The sequence below is a fragment of the Emys orbicularis genome, chromosome 5, assembly GCF_028017835.1.
Source record: "Emys orbicularis isolate rEmyOrb1 chromosome 5, rEmyOrb1.hap1, whole genome shotgun sequence".
In the NCBI taxonomy this organism is placed as follows: Eukaryota; Metazoa; Chordata; order Testudines; family Emydidae; genus Emys; species Emys orbicularis.
Genome location: NC_088687.1, coordinates 48,125,899 through 48,141,287, shown reverse-complemented (window position 1 = coordinate 48,141,287; position 15,389 = coordinate 48,125,899).

Genomic DNA, 15,389 nt, shown 5'->3' with positions numbered 1-15,389 from the left:
CAACCAGGGGGCTCCGCACGCTGCCCCCACCCCAAGCGCTGGCTCCACAGCTTCCATTGGCCAGGAACCGCGGCCAATGGGAGTTGTGGGGGTGGCGCCTGTGGACGGGGAAGTGCACAGAGCCACCTGGCCATGTCTCACATAGGAGCCGGAAGGGGGACATGTTGCTACTAGGATCTGCTTGACGTAAGCGCTGCCCGGGGCCTGCACCCATGACCCCCTCCCGCACCTCAACCCCCTGCCCTAGCGCTGATCCCCCTCCCACCCTCCGAACCCTTCAGTCCCAGCCTGGAGCACCCTACTACACCTCAAACTCCTCATCTCCTGCCCCACCCCAGAGTCTGCACCCCCAGCCAGAGCCCTCACCCCCCTGCACCCTAACCCCCTGCCCCAGTCCGGAGCTCCCTCCCGCACTCTGAACCCCTCAGTCACAGCCTGGAGCACCCTACTACACCCCAAACCCCTCATCCCCTGCCCCACACCAGAGCCCGCACCCCCATCTGGAGCCCCACCCCCCCACCCCAACCCCCTCCTGCACCCCAAATCCCACATCACTGGCACCACCCCAAAGCCCACACCCCAAGCCAAAGCCCTCACCCCCTCCTGCATCCCAACCCATTGCTTCAGCCCAGAGCCCCCTCCCACATCCTGAACTCCTCATTTCTGGACCCACCATGGAATGCAAACCCCCAGCTGGAGTCCTCACCCCCTCCCACACCCCAACCCCCTGAGCCAGCCCAGTGAAAATGAGCGAGTGAGGGTGGGGACAGCGAGTGACAGAGGGAGGGGTGATGGATTGAGCGGGGGCGGGGCCTCAGAGGAGTGTGAGGGCAGGGTAAGGGTGATCGGTTTTGTGCGAGTATAGAGTTGGTAATGCTATCACAAAGGCATACAAAATATTTGGAACCAAACATAAAAACTACTAAAAACTGAATGTTTTTCCATAAAAATTGCCCGGTTTTTGTTTAAAAATCATTATATTATGCAATGTTTTCAGAAAAAGTAGTCCAGTTTCCAAGAAAAAGTCAGTGAGAATGACTTGAGGTAAGCCAGACAAAAGGGAAGTTTACCATTAACTTCAATGGGAACCGGATGGGGCTTTAGAGCCCTGATTCAGCCAGGCATTTCAGGACGTGTTTAGGATTAAACACATGCTTTGCTGAAAAGGAATGAGATTACTTATGTGCTTAAAGTTAAACATGTATTTACATGCTTTGTTGAATCGGGACCTACATGGGCAAAATAAGTGTGCTCCATAAGATGAGAAGGCAAGTAAATCATTTAATAAAGGGTGTAAGATCAGACCCACAAATGTAAACTTGTGCCACCTATTTCACATGCTTGGCCTAGGTTAAAATAGGCAAAACTGCCTCTGAATTGCTCTCACTTATGCCAGCATCTGATTTGGCCTCTGTAGTATATCAAATTAGTAGAGTTACATTAATTTTCTATAGCTTCTAAATGCCAAAGTTATGAAAGTTATAATACTTTCCTACTTACTGTTCATCTGCTTCTAAGTTTACACCTAATGTGAAATTTACATCACCATTTATCGAATTGTTTTTGTTTAAAAATATTTTCAGATTAAGGACTCAAAATCTCCATTTATAATGGAGAGCTAACTGACAGAGTTGGATACATAACTTGCTGCTGTGTCAAGACAGGAAGATTAAAAACTAATATGATGTCACATTCTGCAAGTCCTCTGTAAATTCAGCATGAGTCCCTAGAATGGAAGAGTTTCATATTCTTAGCATGTGATATACTTAAAAACTTGTTTAAAATTGCAGTTTCCATTAATCTTTTTTTTTAAAGTGTCTATGTCAACATTTTCAGAATCACTTAAGATGTTGGATACTTTGATTTTTGGATGCACAATCAGACATCTTATCAGGCCTAATGTTCAGAAAGTATTGAGTACCCACCCTCTGAAAATCAGGCTTCTTTAAGGTGTCTCAAATTAGGCACCCACAAATTGAAACTCCCCAACTCCCTAATTCTGAAAATCTTGGCCCCAATCAGAAAATTCTTCCCTCACATACACCCAGGAGGCTCTTGAATGAGAATTCCACCCACATGTGTATTTGAGGACAGAATTCATCACTAATGTTTATTCCAATATCCACAAGTCACATGCTCTACAGTACATAGTATTTCAATGTCCCCACAGCTCTTGCCAAAATTGATTTTATTAGTATGTTATGGAAATCTAAGTATTATGTTCAATGTTTTACATTTATTGATTTGTGTAATTAATGGTATTTGTTTTGTATTTTGGAGCTTAATTAAGTGGACTAAAAGTGTCAATATCCTGCAGCTGTTCAACTGTCTCACAAATGGATCCAGATGATACTTTAACTTGACTGTTATTAATGTTCCATCGATTAAACAACCACAGCGACTGAATGGGTCAGAGAATTAGTGGTAGTAGAATACAGAAGCCTTTCATTTTTAGATTACCAATTCAAACAATGCCAGAGCAGACAGGGAAGCCAAGCGCGCTGCTACCCTGAAATCACCAACAGAGGAGAATGCCCAAATGCATGCCCTCATCCCATCAGTAGGTGAGCTTGCAGCTTCTCAGTACTCCCATGATGACAGAAACCTGGCTGACAGGCTCGGTCTCCAGGAAAAGGAGGGATGGCTTTATTCCACAGAGGGAAAAATCCTCCTGCCCAAGGGCCTGATCCGACCAGTGTTGCAAAAACTGCATCAAACCACCCACGCAGGCAGAGAGGCTCTTACCCAGCTTATGAATAAATATTTTCTAACCTCTGGACTTAAACCCCTAGCATCACAGGTACAGGCTGAATGTTTAATCTGCCAAAAGAATAACCCTCGACCAGGAGTAGCAGTGTTGCCAGCCACTCTGGAACCTACCCCAGGCCCAGGATTGGTGTGGCAAATAGAGTTTCCCAGGACCCAAGGGTACAGGTACCTCCTCGTCTTGGTGGATCGATTCAGCGGATGGCCTGAAGCCTTCCCATGTCGTAACAACACTGCCAAAACGGTGGCTCTTAAGTTTGTCAAGGAGCCAGAAACCACCCTTAGTATCCAGCAGGGCTTGGACCATATGGGGAATGTACACTTGCACAGTTCCTCCCAGTGTCAGTTTTTCAGCTTCCCCAAGCACTAGGGCAGTAAATTATCATCTACATGGCTGTTCAAGGTCTGATGTCACAAAGGATGGGTCAAATGAGGTTGGTAGTCACTGTCCAGTTCCCTATGAATAAGTCCCCACACCGCTAAAACCATCCCCACATGGCACCCTTGTTGGAAGTCTCAGCAAATCCATGGACTGGGTAACCATGGAGACTGAATCACTCTTTAAGCACCCTCCCCATCACAGGGCTGAGGCACACTGAGGTAAATGGTGTCAAGTATCAGGGGCTAGCCCTGTTAGTCTGTATCCACAAAAACAACAAGGAGTCCGGTGGCACCTTAAAGACTAACAGATTTATTTGGGCATAAGCTTTCGTGGGTAAATCTGAAGAAGTGGTTTTTTACCCACGAAAGCTTATGCCCAAATAAATCTGTTAGTCTTTAAGGTGCCACCAGACTCCTTGTTGTTTTTGAGGCAGGGCAGGCTCTAGGATTTTTGCCGCCCAAGGCAAAAACAATTTTGGCCGCCCCCCCCCCCCGTTTTTTAATTACCCCCACCCCCGGCCCCGCCTCAACTCCGCCCCTTCCCCAAATCCCCAGCCCTGCCTCCTCCCCCTCGGGATCTCCCAGGTCAGGTTTGAGAGCCTGGGAGGGAGGGGGAGACTCCGAATGGCCACGACGCGGGCGCCGCTTCTCCCCCTCCCTCCCAGGCTCTCAGGCCTGGGAGGGAGAGCAACGGCGCGCGAAACAGCTATTTCGCGCGCCGCGGCCGCTCGGGATCTCCCCCTCCCTCCCAGACTTGAGAGCCTGGGAGGGAGGGGGAGCAGCGGCGCGCGAGCGGCAGCGGAGGTGAGCTAGAGCGGCCGGGGCACATTTTTAGGGGCGGCATTCTGGCGCCGGCCATGCCGCCCCTAAAAATGTGCCGCCCCAAGCACCAGCTTGTTTTGCTGGTGCCTAGAGCCGGCCCTGTTTTGAGGTAAATGGGTGCATTGTGTTTAGAAGATAAACTTGTTCAGAAGATAAACATCAGGACTTTTATCTCCATGGCTGTCAATCTGGCACCTTTTAGGAGTATTGGAAAAAATAACTCCAACTATACATACAATATGATGGGGGCTAATTTAGCTACAACTAATCAGGAAAGAGATCTTAGAGTCATCGTGGATAGTTCTCTGAAGACATCCACGCAGTGTGCAGGAGCAGTCAAAAAAGCAAACATGATGTTAGGAATCATTAAAAAAGGGATAGAGAATAAGACGGAGAATATATTATTGCCCTTCTATAAATCCATGGTACGCCCACATCCTGAATACTGCGTACAGATGTGGTCTCCTCATCTCAAAAAAGATATACTGGCATTAGAAAAGGTTCAGAGAAGGGCAACTAAAATGATTAGGGTTTTGGAACGGGTCCCATATGAGGAGAGATTAAAGAGGCTAGGACTTTTCAGCTTAGAAAAGAGGAGACTAAAGGGGGATATGATAGAGGTATATAAAATCATGAGTGGTGTAGAGAAAGTGCATAAGGAAAAGTTATTTACTTGTTCCCATAATATAAGAACTAGGGGCCACCAAATGTAATTAATGGGCAGCAAGTTTAAAACAAATAAAAGGAAGTTCTTCTTCACACAGTGCACAGTCAACCTGTGGAACTCCTTGCCTGAGGAGGTTGTGAAGGCTAGGACTATAACAGGGTTTAAAAGAGAACTAGATAAATTCTTGGAGGTTAAGTCCATTAATGGCTATTAGCCAGGATGGGTAAGGAATGGTTTCCCTAGTCTCTGTTTGTCAGAGGGTGGAGATGGATGGCAGGAGAGAGATCACTTGATCATTACCTGTTAGGTTCACTCCCTCTGGGGCACTGGCCACTGTCGGTAGACAGGATACTGGGCTGGATGGACCTTTGGTATGACCCGGTATGGCCATTCTTATATTCTTATGTTCTTATTATATTCATACGCACATACAGCACAAAACCTTTGCTGATGTAAACTGGTGCAGCTTCACTGATGTTAATGGAAGTGTGACAGTTTACACCAGCAGATAATTGGGCCTAAAAGATACATATTTAAATATTTAACTTAGTATGATTTACAGAAGTGAGCTGATGCTGCTAAATAAAAGATGATGTTAATTCTAAAGTAAGCATATGATTCCATTGTGAAAGATTGTTTCCATTCTATTCTATTCCATATAGGTTCTTATGCTGCACTCTCATCACAATGATGATCTGAGATCCTCTTGTTTCTCACATTTAATTCGTTACTCCACCATGAAGTAACATGATTCCAACAGATCACTTGTCACTGACAGGCAGGCTTTAGGGGCTAGAAGAATTTAGGCAAGGCAATCCTCAGCATCACTACACACAACTTTAGGTGCTTAGAAAATCACTGGAATTCACAAAGTCTGAGTTAGGTCCCTACAATGCAATGAGTGGGGGAAAGACAGGCCCCTCAGAATAGGATTCACAAAAGCCAGCACAGTAGGTAGCTCTCTGCCTAAACTAGCCACTGAGAGATAACAAGGAAATAGGGGTGTGTTCTAAACCCTGCTCCTCTCAAGTTCAGTGCCTAAATCCAAGCTGGAGAAAGGTGCCTGCCTGGCTTGGGATTCTCAGCTGCATAGCCTCTCGTGGGGTTAGGCACTGCCACCACCACAGCAACTGTTCCCTCATAACTTTTAGCTCAGTGGTCAGGTTCATCAGTAGGGATCTGGGAGACCCTCCTTTCAAGTGCCCCCTCTGCCTGAGGCGGAAAAGGGATTTGAACAGAGATCTGCCACCTCCCAGCAGAGGGCTCCAATCACTGGGCTATGGGCTATTCTGGTATGGACATGAGCGAGCGTGCATGTGTGCGTGGGAGGGGGGATGGCTGGGAGGAGCTCAGTTTCGCCTGCTGAAGCTGTTCCACTGTGGGAAAATAATTTTTAAGAAGTTATGGGAGCAGGGATCCTGGGTCTCCTGTCTCTCAGGTGAGTGCTCTAGCCACCAGGCTACAGCTCACTCATTTGCTCTCTAGCTCTCTCTCTCTCTCTCTCTCTCTTCAACCCAATGACTCTTTTTTTAACCCCACAGTGGAATACTTCAGTAGAAACTGAGGGACAAACTCCCACTCCCACCAGACGTTAGAATATCCCATAGCTCAGTAGTTTGGGAATGCACCTAAGAGATGGCAGATCTCGGTTCAAATCCCTTCTCCCCCTCAGGGAGAGGGGGGACTTGAACCAGCAGCCTCCCACATCTCAGGTATGTACCCTAACTACTGGGTTAGAAGTTATGAGGAAGGTAATCTTCTGCTTCCTCCCCCTCTCAGCGAGTTTGTGTGAGCTCAGCTACAAGGGCCTGATCCAGGAGACACACTCTGATCCTGCTTATCAGATCTGGCCCTGCAAGTGACCTGGACGAGGAATGCTTATCTTTCCCCACTTTGTGCATTACACTGAGGCTTAGGCTTTCAGATGGCTAATGTGAGGTTGCAGTCCGCATGTCCAGAGATACAAACCTAGGGAGCTTTTACTGCAAAAATTTAGGCACCAAATAAGTTTAGGCAGTGGGACCGGATTCTGGACTTAGGTGCCTAAAGTGGCCTAACGTTACCAATGAAAATGGGACCTCTGTAGTCCCACTTATTTTGAAGAGTACATTAATCTTCATTGCATAGCACATTCAAAACATGTATATATCATAAAGATAAAGTCATTAATAGAGCCATAAAGTCTAAGGCCAGAAGTGACCACCATCCCTCCTGTATATCACTTCCTGACCTCCTGTATATCACTGGTCACCACCACAGCCTAGCCATCCACATGCTAAAACCAACAAGCAGAATGAATTCATTTCCAATTGTTTTCATTTTGTAAATATTTTTGTGTTTTCACATTAGAAAGACATTACACTGTGAAAATACAAATACTAGGCATGAATCATGCCTTCTAATGTGTTTTCTTGTGTCTTCTGTGACTATGTCAGATTTCACATTTCAGCATGATGCATTCCTAGAATTATGCAAAACAAAAACAAACATGAATAGATGCATTTTAAATATAATCTGCTAAAGCACTACAAAGACCTCAACACTGACATGTTTGCTCAGATTCTTCTACTAAAAGGTAGATTTCATATCCTTTCCCCAGTAAAGTATTCTACAACAAAGGTGATGATAAAATTTTTGTCCAAGAGTCTCAGGTCAACACAAGTTAATTATTTTTATCCAGAACCATTTCATCTCATTAAAGTTTAGCCTAATTCAGTCCAGGGCCAGACTAATTATTTTTTTTCATATGTTGAGTAATCTAGATATGGATTAAAGAGAAACTGTAACTGTCCAAATTGCAAGCAATTACCATGTACTCTTTCAAATTTCTTCTAAAAAATGATATCTTCTTTTAATCCTATCAGTGTTAGTCCAACATCTTCAAAAATGATACTACTTTCTACCATAACACTGCTGCAGTGATAGTTCCATCTTTTAATCATGTAATACAGTAGGATTTCCTTTTGCCCTTTACCTTTAGGCTCCTTTGGCCATATCTTCCTCTATATTCTGTAGAGTGCCAAGCAAATAGTGCTTAACAAATAAATAATCATATTCAAGGTCATGAAGCCAAGTGTACAGTATGCCACGTAATGCAACTAAATACCATGTGATAAAAAAGTAGTAAAAGATTAGTAGATCAGACTGGTAATAGGCATCTGTTGTAGGGGAGCAGTCATTAAAAACAAACAAACAAAGCCAAGTGAGGAAGTTAAATCCACAGTTAGGCTATTTAACATGGTGTGCAGGCCCTTTACAGCAAGTTATGTCAACACTACCCGCCGGATCGGCGGGCAGCGATTGATCCAGCAGGGATCGATTTATTGTATCTAGTCTAGACACGATAAATCGACCCCCGAGGTCTCTCCCGTCAACTCCTGTACTCCACTGCCGTGAGAGGCACAGGCAGAGTCGACGGGGGAGCAGCAGCAGTCGACTCACCGCGGTAAGTCGATCTAAGTACGTCGACTTCAGCTACGTTATTCACGTAGCTGAAGTTGCGTAACTTATATCGATCCCTCCCTTCCCCCCCCCCGCCAGTGTAGACCAAGCCTGAGAGTTATTGTTCCCAGGGCTAAGGGGAGCTGTAAGCCTCACACAGAAATCATCCTGGGAAGGGAAGCTTCTTGGACTCCAAGAAAGACCTAGAAGGAGGAGGTTTTGTGGTGAGTCTCCCAGTTAAAGGATCCAGACAAGAGTCAGGGAAGTCTCAGAAAGAGACTGGGCAGGGAATATAAAGAGACAGCCAAATGGTGGGTAAAGTGATTTTACTAAAGTCCCACTGAGAAAGAACAAGACTTTTTTCTCCTTTTATTTTTTTAGTACACCAAAATTGAACGATGACTAAAAGGTGGGGATTTGTACTTACTTATACATTTGCAGGTGTGCAACCATAACTTGCCAACACATATCAGGTTTTTTTCATATATATAAGCAGGGTAACTGCAAAAGTACACATGTACTGTGAAAAAAATGCTGGCCCAAGGCTAAGGATTTTCAGAGCAGCCCAAGAACTGGGCCTCCAAATCCCCATGTCTTCTATGAAAATCTCTGCCTAAATGTTTAGCTTTCAAATTACTATGTTGTTTTCTATCAAACTGCAAATCCTAATTGCTCTCTGGATTTTCCTTACTTAGCCAAGTGAAGTAAACTGTTATGCTAAAATCTTTGCTTTAGGTTCCTCCCACAGATACAAATGGTTTGTCAAAATATACTGTAGCATTGTTATCATTCAAATATTATAGCATGCAGGAACCATGTATTTAACAATTCAAGAAGCATCACACACCAGATTTTAAGTGCTATTTCAACAAACTGTAACATAAAAAGCATTGTTGGTCCATTTAATGTTCCATTCATATAGATGTAAAAGAATGTGAGGCAGTTAGAAATACAAGGCATTGTGGAAAGGAAGCAAGCACTCTAGATAAAAGTACTTAAGATTAATTTAACATGCAAAGGATTTCCCAATTAAAACTTTCACATTAGCACTGCATTTTAAACAGTTAATCTCCTAATGAGACATCCCCAGCAATGAGAAGTACATTGCAGGACTGACTATGGCCCTGAGGCCTGCATCTGGAAATGGCAGTAGTTTTGTAAATGCTGGGTTTATGCTATTTTGTAAGTTCTGGAAAGAAAGAGCTATACTGCCACCTACTGGCAATGTGTTTTCTTGTGCCATGAAGGGCTGCCTTTACACCTGATGAAATCCCATTTGCTCCCATACAAAATACTGTTATTGAAATAAGCATAAATTAAAGAAACGGTAACACTTAATTCTTCATGTACACAAAAGTTATTTTGATTTTTAACTCTGATAGCTTTAAAATGGAAATCTTTTTCTCTCTCTCTCTTCCTCATAAAGAATCAGAAAAACAATATCATGCAAAATAATGTGGAATAATATATACTGGAGCCACTGGGTTCCCCCCTCACCCCACTCTCAGCTCTCCACCTTTGAATTTTGGCTGAGAAAGAGCAACCCTTGCAGTCATCTCAGCTAATGATAATCTGTGACTGACTTATCCAAAAAAGGTATGTTACAGTTGACTTCTCCCCTTCTTACCCTGGGGGGCGAAAGGTATTACCTCTGTGATTTGCCTGCTCTTCCTGAGTCTAGAAAAGGAGTCTCTTTCACAGCTGCCCAGAGCACTGCCATAGAGACACAAGTCTAACTGAAAACAGAGTACAACTACTTCCTCTCCTAGCAGAAGTATTCATCCTCACTGCTCATGAAATTTTTCATCAATAGGAAGAAAATATAGAGAATTAATGTTTTGGATGAAAAGAAAGTAATAACTTACCTAATCGGTGGAAGAGGGAAGAGAGATGCTTTAGAAAGTTGCCAGGAAGGATAAAAGAAATATGTGTCACCTGTATTTATCTACAAATTCTAGTTAACTTGCATCACTATTTATCTAGAATTTCAGATACTATAACAGACAGACAATTGGATGATTTCCATACTTACTGTGGGTCCTTTCCTAAATTATGTATGTAAAAAGCTCTTAAGATGTACAGATAACAGAAACCCTATCCTCATATTTTGGAATTGCTCAGTAATGTTAAAGTACAAACCGATTCAAGCTACTGTCAGGAAAAATCACAAAGTGACATATCATCTGAAAGCACCCTGGGAAAAAAGCATTTTTTCCAATTCAGTGTGTGTCAGAAGGTGTCTCAGAAGAATGAGGCTGTGAGCAGGAGCTCAAAGAAACACCTACCTAACCCATACCACCATCAAAATAAATCCAAAACAAACAAGATAGATTAATTGTATTTTCTAAAAGCAAAAATTGTGTGTCATATTTTTAAAAGACAGGACTTGTTATCTACAAAAGAGTTGAGGTTCACTTGCTTAATAACAGAAAAAAATTGTTTTGTTTTTCCAGGAAGCATAAAGCTAGGTTATCCCCTCTGCCTGTGGGCCTAACTGTACTCCACATTTCAAGTACAGTACAAGACTACTAAAATTGTATGTCTCCATTATGTGTCTTTTTAGAGACAGGTGCTGATCTAATATTGTCACAACACCAAAGAATTTATCTATTTGGACCCAATAAGTGGTTTATTTCTTTTAGGAGAGAAAAAATAAGTGACTAGCAGTATACTTTGAGAGAGAGAGAGAGAGAGAGAGAGAGACTGTGGGATGGGGGCAGGATGGACTAGGGAAGAGGGGAGTACAAGCTACAAGGAGACACAGCTGAGGCTTGCACTTGGGGCACAGCAGAAAAACAAAGGTTTGTATTGTGTTTGGATTTGTAACTAATACCTCTTCAAGCATAGTGTGGGTGACTTTTTTGTCTATATTTATTTGTCATCTCCAAATATGAAGAGCCTATTTGGCAGCACCCCCCAGCTCTTGGAACTATCATCATTGACAGCCCCAAAATAAGCAGGTTGATCTCCCATTAAAATCCTTGAAATCAATGGGAATTGTACCCGATTATGCCAAGTCTGAAAATTGGTCCAGAATGCCTATTATCACTTCGTACATATAAAAGGAAACCATTCAAAAATCAATAACCCACCTATTATCCCTTCAATCCTTCCCTTAATTTCCCCGTGTGTGACCCATCATTCTAAAGATTATGGTAACACTGAGTTCTTAACAACAGTATTTGTTGAGCATTAACAATGTGCTCAATATTAAATTTAAAAAAAAAACACTTTTACTTTTGGCACAATATGATTGATCCCAAAAAACGACCATGTATGTTTTCTGGTAGTGAAATTATTTTCTAACCTTTACAAAAATAAGAAAAAAAACTTTGCAGATAAGTTATAAAACTTGATATTTAGCTGTATAGAAACTTTTTACTGATATTAAAGTAATATCATTCTGTTCTCTAGTTTTATGGTATACTACTTCTTGAGGTAGTGTTTAGAATTCTCCATATATTTATACACAAGATGTTTATATCAGTTTCATCTCTCATTTACCAGGAGAATATATCTAGAACTCATTTTCTTTGGAAATTCAATTCCATCTCTTGACTTAAAATTGGAAACTTCATATTTATGACTTTATACAATCATCCACTCTATGGGCCTTTACTCCAAATGAAGTCAGGAGGAGTTTTGCCACTGGATGTAAAAAGAGCAAAAGCAGGGCAAAGGGGCAGTATTTTTTTAAATATAGAAATGCGGTAAGAAAGCTGACCAAAAAAATGAAAAAAATTGTTCACCAAAATGTTTGTGAAAAACATCTCCCCACTCCCCATTGGAAAATCGTGAAATTAAAAATGTTTCTACCAGCTCCAGTCATAGTCATCACTTGAAATAATCCTTTGCATTCAGACAAAGGCGGAACTCATATTCTGAGTTTAAAAGCAAAATAAGTCTGTTCATTATGTCCCCTGAGTCTATCCCAAAATTTACATTCAGTCAAATATTAGATGGCTTTAATGAGGGGTAGTAAATATTCTGTGCACCCCTGGGAAAATCCTTCAGGCTATAAGGACCTAAAATTGTTCTAACTGACCATGTGGTGTTATCCTGCACCTAAAAAAACCCATCTGACAAGACTTTTAGCCTACAACAAAGGAACACTGGAAGCAAGTTTTAGCAGTTCACAACTGTTGAACTAGCATTAAATAGTTTGCAGCGGTAATATCATACAACAATTATCTGTAATACCAAGGCACATCCAATTCCTTTAACGTATAATAAAGATTTAAAAAAAAAAAACCCTAGAGATGAAGGAGATATGCTGCCTTCATTCAAACATGGAACTCCTAGTGTTGCCTCACTGTGCAATTAGTCATCACTGACAACAGTCAAGATGGAGATAATTTCCAGAAAAGTCCATAGTCAAGTTCTCTTCACATCTGGGTCAATCAGGGGCATATCCTCTTTTCAGCACCCAGAACAAGTAGCCAGGCCAGCCACTCGTCAAAAGGGCAAGGGGACAGGAATTCTCCTCCCTGGGCCATATAGCAGCTCTGGAATTAACCACACCCTTTATGCATCTCCTTTTTGCCCCTTCCCACCACTGTGAGGTGGGTGAAGGACAGGTGGATGTGTGTAGCAACACATCTTCTAGCCCTCCTCTCCCCAGCCACCTGAACCCTGCCATTCACTCACAGCTGAGAAACTTCCAGCAAGCCCTTGTGGATCGGTACTGCATTATTTCCACAACAGAAGGGTTCACACAGCCATAAAAAGGGGGAAGGGCTGGATTTCCCTTTTAGAAGGTAATAACAGTTAAATTCCTCAACTGTAATGTTTTCCTGGTGGCTTGGTCATAAAGACCAAGTTTAGAGAGGAAGAGGGGCAATAAAAGGAATGAATGGCCTATTTTGGTGAAGAAGATACAAAGGTGGAGTTAGCAAAGATTATCATCCCTCACTTTCAGCAAGATGTTCTGTGTAATTTCCACATTTATGCTTCTGACTGAATTCTATTGAAATCTTGGGCAGAAAAGGGGAATGCCTTTAGTCTTTGAGAAAAAATATTAACTAACAATATAAAAATGCAGCTCTATACCCCTGAATGCTTCACAAGCAAAGCAGTTCAGCTCTAATATTTTTGATGATTAGAAAGAAAATAAAATCTTTCAGGAACTGAAAAAAATCCTGATATAGAAGAACTTTCAAAAGGAGCCTCCAATGCAGTTCTAGTCACAAAACAAACAGCTTTGTTAAAATAACGTCAGTAAGTAAGCATGGCTAAGTATAAAACATCACAGTTTTAGGAAATGGGGTTTCCTCTTTTTGCCCACAGGTCCAATGGGTTTGATGGTACTATAGAGATGGAAAACTTAACATTTCTTTTGAGTTGATTCAATGTCTGCTTTATCAGAAGGTCTTGCCTATAATCCCCACATTTTTCACACTCACTTTTTTTTTTCTTTTTTGGATAAAATTAACTACTATTTTTCTGCCATCTGGTTTGATGCACACCAGAAATAAAATTTTGAACTACTTAGATAAGGCTAGAACTGACAGGTAGTGAGCTATTTCAGTTTTCGTGTCTTTACCTGCCCAGTGGGAGGGTAACCAGTTTGCCACCTTCCCCAACACACCACACCACACCCAAACACCCTCTAACCTGTGTATAAAATTCACAAAATAAGCACACTTTGGTCTTTAGCCAGCACTTTGGCTTCTCTTTCTCTTCCCATCTCTTCTTGAACACCCCAGTATATAATTCCCTTCAAAATCCTCCCATTTTTACCTTTGACTATTGTAGAAATTTCACATTTTTCAATGGGATGAAAGAATTCTTTTCTGTCATGTGACACTGGACTCACTACTTAAGGGTATGATGATTAGACGAAGTTACAGGGAAATGCCAGGGTGTAAGTTAATGCTTCCTCACTTTTAAGAGAACAAAGAAAATCAGGAACATTCTGTGTCTTCCATGACTCAGGAATATTGGCACAAAGTATATTTTCTGTTGGCATGCTGTGAATGCTGTCATCAGTATTGCTGAATTAAGGTCCAAGGTTGTATTATTATTTCATCTTTGTTAAGCACTGACAATGTGCTTGGGGCTGTACCAAAATGAAGACAGTCCCTGTTCTAGAGGATTTCCAGTCTAAAAGACAATACAGGGAAGATGAGATATACTAGGAACCTTAGAGTGCAAACAAAATAGGTAGGAGACCAATTCAGAGAATTAGGCTGGAGAGGAGTTGTGAAGGCCTCAAAAGTGAGACAAAGTAAAAAATGTGATCAGTTGTCTACAGTATAAGAATGCCATATACTGAATATGCTTTTCAAGTCATGTTTGCTTGCTTTACAGTATATAGCAATAGTTCTCAATCAGTGTTGAAAAATTCCCAGTTGTCCATAGAGCTGCCTCAGTCACAATTCTTGAACTGAGTAGAAAGACAAGATTTGTGGCTAGGGGGCGGGGGAGAAGCCAGGTATGAAGATTATTCCACCTATCCTATCCATCCTCCCCTCCCCTCCCCCCGCCTCCCAAACTAAGATAGAAGTTTCAAAATCCCTATCACAATGATGATATGGGATGGAAGCTCCTCACCCAAGTTTACTCAGCAATGAAGGGGGCTGAGAAGCACCATTCCTACTATCACAGGTAGAGGTTATTTTTTTGTTAGGGATGGCTAGGCTGGTGTGAGCCATCTCTCTTTTTAGGCATACCATGGGGAGTTACTCTACTGCTTATGACTGTGGGACCTTCTCGAGGCTGTAATGCCCTTGTATTTGGTAGGAGCCAGATGAATTAAGAATAGGGATTAAAAGTGTGAGAGACAGGGAGATCATAGGCTCTTCTCCCTGTCCTCAACTCTAAGGCCTGGTCTACCATGGTAAATCGATCTAAGCTACGCTAGTTCAGTTATGTGAATGACATAACTGAAGTCAACATAGCTACATCCACTTACTGCAGGGTCTACACCATGCTGTGTCAATGGGAGATGCTCTCTTGCCAACTTACCATATGCTTCTCAGGCTTGGTCTACACTTACCCCCCAAGTCGAAGTAAGGTACGCAAATTCAGCTACGTGAATAACGTAGCTGAATTCGACATACCTTACTTCGAACTTACCGCGGTTCAGACGCGGTCCACACGCGGCAGGCAGGCTCCCCGTCGACTCCGCGGTACTCCTCTCGTCTAGCTGGAGTACCGCAGTCGACGGCGAGCACTTCCTGGTTCGATTTATCGCGTCCACACCAGACGCGATAAATCGAACACGGAACTTCGATCCCCAGCCACCGAACTAGCGCGGCAGTGTAGACATACCCTCAGGGAGGTGGAGTACAGAAATCGATGGGAGAGCACT